Source organism: Vombatus ursinus, unplaced genomic scaffold (assembly GCF_900497805.2).
Source record: "Vombatus ursinus unplaced genomic scaffold, bare-nosed wombat genome assembly UNPS02005659.1, whole genome shotgun sequence".
Taxonomy (NCBI): domain Eukaryota; kingdom Metazoa; phylum Chordata; class Mammalia; order Diprotodontia; family Vombatidae; genus Vombatus; species Vombatus ursinus.
Window position 1 is genome coordinate 20,859,651 of NW_020945437.1, and position 8,554 is coordinate 20,868,204.

At 40.0% G+C, this 8,554-nt stretch overlaps 1 pseudogene; it reads left to right on the forward strand.

Annotated features, from left to right (window-relative positions):
• Positions 1 to 279: 279 nt before the first annotated feature.
• LOC114032709 lies at positions 280 to 1,299 on the forward strand (annotated as a pseudogene).
• The last annotated feature ends 7,255 nt before the right edge of the window (positions 1,300 to 8,554 follow it).

Sequence of the window (8,554 nt, forward strand, 5' to 3'; positions counted from 1 at the left end):
AAATATTAAAAAAAATAATGGTAGGGTCAGAAACTAGATTGTAAGGGGTTAAAAAGTGAGTGGGAGGGTGGAGTGTTTGTTCGTAGGAGAGGGGAAAAGCTTTTTTCCCAGCTTTGGACTTGTGTACAAATCCTCTCATATTTCTCTAGAACCTCTGACCTTTGCGTTACCTGTTTTTCAGGTGATAAAAGACCTGAGGTCCAGAAAGGTAAAGTGACTAAGGTTACAGACAACAAGTAACAAAATTGGCATTTGAACCCCTCTGCTTTAATTTCCAATACACCTCTTGCCATGTTGAGATTTCTTTATTCAGTTGAGGTTCAGATTGGTCCAGAAACAGTCATGACAACTCTTTACCTCTTTACACTGCTAATACACACACACACACACACACACGGCAGTTCTAGCTTTAGAAGAGCTTTGTGTGGATTTCCTCACCAAACATCTTAGGTCAGGTAATGCCTTTATGGTTCTCACTCAGACATATTATGTGCTGCTCCGGAAAGAGACGCACTTACTATTTGAGAAAGTTGACTCTTTGGAACAGTTGTTCTCTGGGCAGAAGCTGAATGTCAGAGGCAACAGCTGCCAGTGACTTTTGCAAACAAACAGAAGATGCTAGGAAAAGTGCTGTCATAAAACCACTTCCCACTGATAACCATTGAGGAATGTACTGCAGGTCCAACTCAATCTGGAGCTTTATTAGACCAAGAAGTGGTAAATTTCTCCCTTCATTTTGTGGGCAATCCTAAAACCTGAGTTGAATACATTGATTGGCCTAAGTGCTGCCCCAGGGGAAAAGAATGCAACATCAGTTCCAGCAAGTAGAGAGTCCTTGGGGTTACAGTGGAACAAGAACCAAATCAGGTACACAGTTAATAGAAGAATCTCCACGGTGGGATTTGGGTTCTATGGGTCTATTTATGCATCCACAGAGAATCAAGTGAATATACAGATAATTGAACATGAAAACAAAAATAACTCTGGGACAAAATTATATTGAATTTAGTTGTGATGAGACAGCTAACTCTTTCAGGGTCATGTTTAAGGAACATATTGAAATCTTACCCAACATTTGCTATACAGCCTGTGTAAGAGTCAAAGGTCCAGATTCCCACCATGACACTAAAGGATTGAAGAAAGTTGTACATGAAACACCTGCTGCAAGTAAAACGACATTTTCATTCTTTAGCTCTCCTGGTTTCACTCTTTAGTTCTCTCCAAGCACCTAATCTCCTGGATAATAATTGAGCAGCAATAGAAGAAGGACAAATATCAGAAATGGTATTTTATACATAATTCAGCTAATAAACACTTATCTGAAAGGTATAACTAACTAGCTGCTAATGAAGAAAATGAGAAAGTAAAGACAGCAAGTGAAGATAATTCTTCCTAGGACTTTGTCAATGACAGGCATAAGAATAAGTGAAGGTTTTCTAAGGACGGAGAAGACCTGGACCTACTTAGAAGCAAAGAGACAGAGTGGATTAAATAGGGAGAGATGGAGGAAGCTCTTGGGACAAAGCTTAACGGACACTTGTTGAGGATATTGTAGAAGAGATTTGTTTTCAGATATTGATTGGGTTGGGCATCTAGGTGGCACAGTGGAGAGAGTACCGGGTCTGGAGTCAGGTGGACCCGAGTTCAAATGTGATCTCAGACATTTACTAGCTATGTGACTCTGGGCAAGTAATTTAACCCTGTTTGTCTCAGTTTCCTCATGTATAAAATGAGATGAAGAAGGAAATGGCAAACCACTCCAACATCTTTGCCAAGAAAACTCCAAATGGAGACGTGAAGAGTCGGCTACCACTGAGAAATGACTAAACAACAATCGATTGGGCTGGATGACCACTAAGAGCCCTTTCAATTCTGAAATTCTGTGATTTTATCGTAGTGGTGGTTCTGACTTCACTCTCAAAGAGCCAGGCTGGCTACATATCTTTCTCTTAGGGTTCCAGGGGTACCCCCGAGGTGTTGAAAGTGTCTTTCTAGAAAGCCGTCAGCTTGATTCTCAAATCTGATGTGTTCCTCCCACTTTTTTATCATTTTATTTTGATTTATAAACAATTACTTCCTTAAGCTTTTGAGTTTTAAATTTTTCTCCCCCTCCCTTCCCAAGATGGCTTGCAATCTGATATAGGCTATACATATACATTCCTATTAAACATATTTTCACATTAGTGATGTTGTAAGGAAGAATTAGAACCAATAGGAGTTCCTCCCACTTTTACTTGCCATTGATTAATACCCCGGTTCCATTTATCCAGTTAACATCAAGTAGCTTTTACATAAGGATATTTACTTTGAAGATACAGCAAGATCAGAAGTATAAATATGTGTCCCCCCCAACATCTAATCTTCCCTTTTTGCCACTTTGGTCTCTGGGGAGAATAGACTCAGATTTAATACACTTCTGTCATAGCATTGGCCTACCAAATTCACATTTAAAAACTGCATTGTAGTTAAATCCATTTTTGTAGATAAATCCATTTTTCAGCTCTAAGGCTGTATCCCAAAGGTTGTACCTCACTCCTTGGGGCCTCAAAGCTGGACTTATTGGTTGTGAAATGTAACATGGCTTCACTCCTAGACTTCCCATCTCTAATCCCTTTTGCTTAAAATGAAAGAATGAACACCAAGGCTTATAATCAAGGCCCACAACCATAAGCCACATTTGGTCACAGATAAGGAGGGCCTGAAGCCTTTGCCCTTATGACATTGTCTCTTCTCCCACCAGAACACCACCACCCAGAAAGAAAGAGAGCCTTTTGAATGCTTCCCAGCCCAAGTTCTGGCTACGTAGTCCATTAATAAAAAAAAAATATCTTCTTTATCACATGGCTGGCATCCTGTAACCAGTTATGGAATGTGGGAAAGTGCTCCAAAGTCTTAGGGAGGATTGTATTAGCTGAACACTCTGCATATCTTCATAAGGATCGGCCCATTGACCAGTCCCTCGTTGCTCTATGAAAGTGAGTCCCAAGAGGTTAAGTGATTTACCCCAGGTCAAATAAATAGTAAGAGGCAGCGCCAATATTTGAACCCGTCTTCTGAATCTAGCTCCAGGGTTCTTTCCATGTTCCACACAATGGGACCCTTAGGACCATGAAGCAAGCTTTTTATTCCTTGGGGACTGGCTGCCATGCTGTGCACATTAGCCTTCTTCTCTCTACTAAAGACCCCGATGACACTCCAACTCTGACCACTATCTTTCCTCAGATGACCTCACCTCCTAATATGCTAAAAAGGCCAGGGCCATCTCCTTTCTTGTCTGCTACGCCATTCCTTAGACTTCCTCTGCATCTCCACCCAGCCTCTCCTTTGCTCTGCTCTCTGAGTAAGGGTCAGCCCTTTCTTGTTGGGGATACAAAAACAAAAAAACTTAACAGTCCCTGCCTTCAGGGAGCCCCAGTTCTACTAGGGGAAAATAAAAGGGACTTGCAGAGGTAGACCAAGTTACTCAAAGAGGTAATGACTGCAGGGATGAGGAGAAGCTTCATGTAGCGGGTGACTGACACCCGAGCTGTGCTTTGGAGGAAGCTAGGGATTCTAATTCCTCACATGTATTGTAAGACATTCACTCATTCTACAAGCATTTAGGCACCAACCTGTCTCTCCAAAGAGAGCTCACATTACTCCTACTCATGTACTCTGTGTTCCAGCCAAACTTGTCTCTTTGTTCTTCCCTCTACACACCATTTAGTCCAGGTATCTTTCTCTATAAGGCTTCCACATAACTACATCTGAAAGCATACTTATACGCCCCCTCTCTGTATATGTTTGCATGTATGTATCTTCCTCTTTCTACCTCTTTATCATCTCTCTCTATATATATTTATGTATGTGGGCAGTTAGATGGCCCAGTAGATAGAGCACCAGGCCTAGAGGCAGTAATACCTGAGTTCGAATCTGGCCTCAGACACTTACTAGCTGTGTGACCCTGGTTAAGTCACTTATCACTGTTTGCCTCTGTTTTCTCATCTGTAAGATGAGTTGGAGAAGGAAATGGCAAACTACTCTAGTGTCTTTTCCAAGAAAACCCCAAATGGGGTCATGAAAAGTCAGATATGACTGAAAAGACTGAAGGACAACAATAACAACATGTATGTAGGTGTGTATGTATATACATATATGTATATATACATTATATATGTATATATCTGTCTACCTTCCTCTATCTTGTTACCATCTCTCTCTCCACATATGTATGCATGTATTTAGGTATACAGCTATCATTTTATCTACCATCTCTTTCTCTCTGTCTGTTGCTTGTTGTTCCCTGAATATGGCATTCAGTCTAGAGTTCTTTCTATATGTATACCGGGGATTGACCAGAAAACAGTTTGTGGGTCTATGCCCCCATCTTCCCTTATTTCCTGGCATTCAATTCAGTGTAACAAGCATTTATTTAAAGCATTTCCTCTGTACTGGTTCCTGGGAGCAATTCAAAGCCCCTGGTCTTATGGAACTCATAGTCTATTGGGGAATAAGATACAATCAGATGCTTATAATATACAATATTATGTAAATACATTAGAGAAGGGTGAACCACAGACCATGCAAGAGCTTAGAGGGATTAAAGATGACTTCCTGGAGAAAATGGCCTTGGAATTGGGCCTTAGAGGTTGAGATGGACTTCAACAGGTGGAAAAAGAGGAGGGAGGACATTCTAGGCATAGAGGACATCAAAAACATTTCCTTTCCTCTCTGCCAGGAAATTTACCTCCTGAGCCTGGCCCCAGGCCCAGATTTGTATGGGAGGAAGAAGAGGTGAGGAGAGAGAAAAGCCCAGGAGGAGGCATGCCTGCTGATGACATTAGTACTTTTCCTTTTTCTTATTTATCCATTCACAGGTCCACTCGTTTTCTTTCATCACTGGCCTCTGAGGAAGTCCTCCATTCTCTTCATTAACATAGACACTGCCCTAGTTCAGGCCCTCACTGCCTCTTGACTGGACTATTATAAAAGCCTCCTTTTCTTGTTTGTTCCATGTGAGATAATTTACCCCATTCTACTTCTCCTTTTCTCCTTTTCCCAGTATAATCCTCTCTCACCCCTTAATTTTATTTTCCATATATCACCCCTTCATCTTCAACTCACTCTGTGCCCTCTATCTATCTATACATACATATAATTTTTTCCTTCCCACTACCCTAATACTGCAAGGGATTCATGAGTTACAAATATCATCTTTCCCTACAGGAATGTAAACAGTTCAACCTTAATAAGTCTCTTATGATTTCTCTTTCCTGTTTACCTCTTCCATGTTTCACTTGAGTCTTGTATTTGAAAGTCAAATTTTATATTCAGCTCTGGTCTTTTCCTCAGGAATGCTTGAAAGTCCCCTATTTCATTGAAAGACCATTTTTTACCCTGAAGGATTATACTCAGTTTTGCTGGGTAGGTGATTCTTGGTTGTAGTCCTATCTCCTTTGCCCTCTGGAATATCATACTCCATGCCATCTGGTCCCTTAATGTAGAAGTTACTAAATCTTGTGTTATCCTGATTGTGTTTTCACAATACTTGAATTGTTTCTTTCTGGCTGCCTGCAATATTTTCTCCTTGACCTGGGAATTCTGGAATTTGGCTACAATATTCCTAGGAGTTTTCCTTTGGGGATCTCTTTCAGGAGGTGATCGGTGGATTCTTTCCATTTCTATTTTGCCCTCTGGTTCTAAAGTATCTGGGCAGTTTTCCTTGATAATTTCTTGAAAGATGATGTCTAGGCTCTTTTTTTGATCATGGCTTTCAGATAGTTCAATTTAGTTCTCTCTCCTGGATCTATTTTCCAGGTCAGTTGTTTTTCCAATGAGATATTTCACATTCTCTTCTATTTTTTCATTCTTTTGGATTAGAATTACAGTGCCTTGATTTCTCAAATCGTCACTAGCTTCCAATTGCTCCATTCTAGTTTTTAAGAAAGTATTTTTTTCAGTAAGCTTTTGGACTTCCTTTTCCATTTGGCCAATTTTACTTTTTAGGTCATTCTTCTCCTCATTAGTTTTTTGGACCTCTTTTGCCATTTGGGTTAGGCTATTTTTTAAGGTGTTATTTTCTTCAGTATTTTTTGGAGTATCCTTTAGCATCACTCTCAGTTTTACCTCTACTTCTCTTACTTGCTTCTCAAAATCCTTTTTGAGCTCTTCCATAGCCTGAGACCAATTCATATTTTTCTTGGAGGCTTTGGATGTAGGAGCTTTGGCTTCTTTGTCTTCTTCTGGTTGTGTGTTTTGATCTTCTTTGTCATCAAAGTAAGATAATATAGTCTAACTCTTTTTGTGCTGCTTGCTCATGATCCCAGCCAATTACTTGAGTTATAAACTCTTTGTTAAGGTAGGGGTCTGTTTCCAGTGTGGAGAATATAAATGGGGGAAGGTGAGAGGGAATGAGTGAATCTTATTCTCATGGGATTTGACTTAAGGAGGGAATAACATACACAATAGGGTATGGAAATCTGTCTTACCCTACAGGAAAATAAGGGGGGAAGGGGACAAGAGAGCAGGTAGTTGATAGAGGGGAGGGCAGATTGAGGGAGGGCATAATCAAAAGCAAACACCTCTGAGGAGGGACAGGGTCAAAAGAGAGAATAGAATAAACAGGGGGTAGGATAGGATGAAGGGAAATATTCTTAGTTTTTCACAACATGACTACTATGGAAGTGTTTGGCATGACTACACATCTATAACCTGTATTGAGATGCTTGCCTTTTCAATGAGGGTGGGTGGGGAGGGAGGAAGGGAGAAAAATTGTAACCCAAAGTTTTAAAAACACATGTTAAAAGTAAAAAAAGAAAATTAAATTAAAAAATTTTTTAAAACATATAAGAGCCTCCAATCTGATGCATAGTAGTTGTTTCCATGCTGTCCCATTAGAATGTAAGCTTCTTGAGGGCAGGGATTATTTTTGCTTTTATTTATATCCCCAATTTAGCACAGTGCCTGGCGAATATTAAATGCTTAATATATACTTGTTGACTTGACTAGCACCATGCCTTGAGCATAGTAGGCCTTCAGTGAACATTTGTTGAGTTGAATTAAACTGATCTCCCTGTCTCTAGCCTGTTCCCCTCCACTCTATCCTGCAGGTAATGTCAGATGTAGCTTCCTAAGCCTCAGCTCTAATCTTGTTCCTTCCCTGATTAAGCATCTCCCCCTAATCCCCCCCTCCTTCATCTCCATTGGCTCTCTATTGCCTATTAGACAAAAACTAATTATTTCCTCAGTGTGACGTTCAAGGTCTTCCATGCTCTGACTCAGATCTGCCTTTCTAGCTTTTTTTCCTACTGCTCCCCTTTATATACTCGAAGCCCTAAATAAATTATTTGATTCCGTGTCTCTGGTTGACAGCTCAACCAGCTCCCTCCATGATCCTCCTACCCTTTGACCTTAGACAACATTTTGTATTTCTCTTAGGCACTCAAAGACTTAGTTTTATTTTGTCTCTGCTTATGTCTTATCTTCTTCCTAGATGGTAGGCTCCATGAGAGCAAAGATAATATCTTATTCAGCCTTTTATCTCCTCCAAGCCCTCATTCAGGGTTCTGAACACCGTAGGTGATTAGTAGGTGTTCAATTCTATGATTTCAAGATCCTATAATTCCAAGATGCTAAAATCTAAGATTCCATGAGGGTAGGAAGAGGTCTTCCTGGTATCCCTGGAGTCATGTCAAGTAAGGACCATGTACTTTGCCTATTTGTGAGTCTACTCTACTCCCCAAAGGCAGAATTCCTGGAAGCAGGTTCTATCAGTTTCCCCAGGATATTCATTTTGGCACCTGTTCTTGGGAAACACTGTGAGGGTTCACATACCACCCACTCTGGGTCATCTAGTGATAAGGCGAAGACAAGAACACAGCACTTTGGATTCCTGGATTTCCCTTTGGCCACAAGGCCCAGACTACCAATGCTGGATGACAGTCCTTCAATTGCTAACTCCATGACTGCATCCCTTTTTCAGGCTAGGGTCCAAGGTATGTTGGAGCTAGCTTGTAAATGCTTGTGAAAGCTGATTGTTAAATTTTCAGCGTGAGCATTTACATCTCAGAAATCAGCAAATGCTACACATCAGGACTTAATTCATTATCTTATTGATCGACCATACTTAAGAAAAAGTTGGAGAAAACTTTTATTATTAATTGTTATTAATAATTACAATAACAATATAACACAATAACATAACAATAAATTAGTTGGTTAACTAAATTAAATAATTAATAATTATTAAGTTAGATTTAAAGTGTCTTGTGTGCACATTTATTTTTTATAGTCAATTGTTAAACATTTACCAGTATACCACTAGCTACAGAATTTCTTGTGACTGTTGCTATAATCTTTGTGGCTGACTATAGGCCAAGAGAGTCGAGTGTGATATGTAGCAGTGAAGCAAGACTTAATGGTCATCTCCAATCCTCTGTTTCTCTAGCTGCCATAAGGATCTCCCAGAGATACCCCCCATATCTCCATTCATTTATACACTGATTCATTTATTCATCCATCCATCCATTCAGTATGGCAAAGCTGAAAGATTTAAACATGATACAGTGGACAGAAT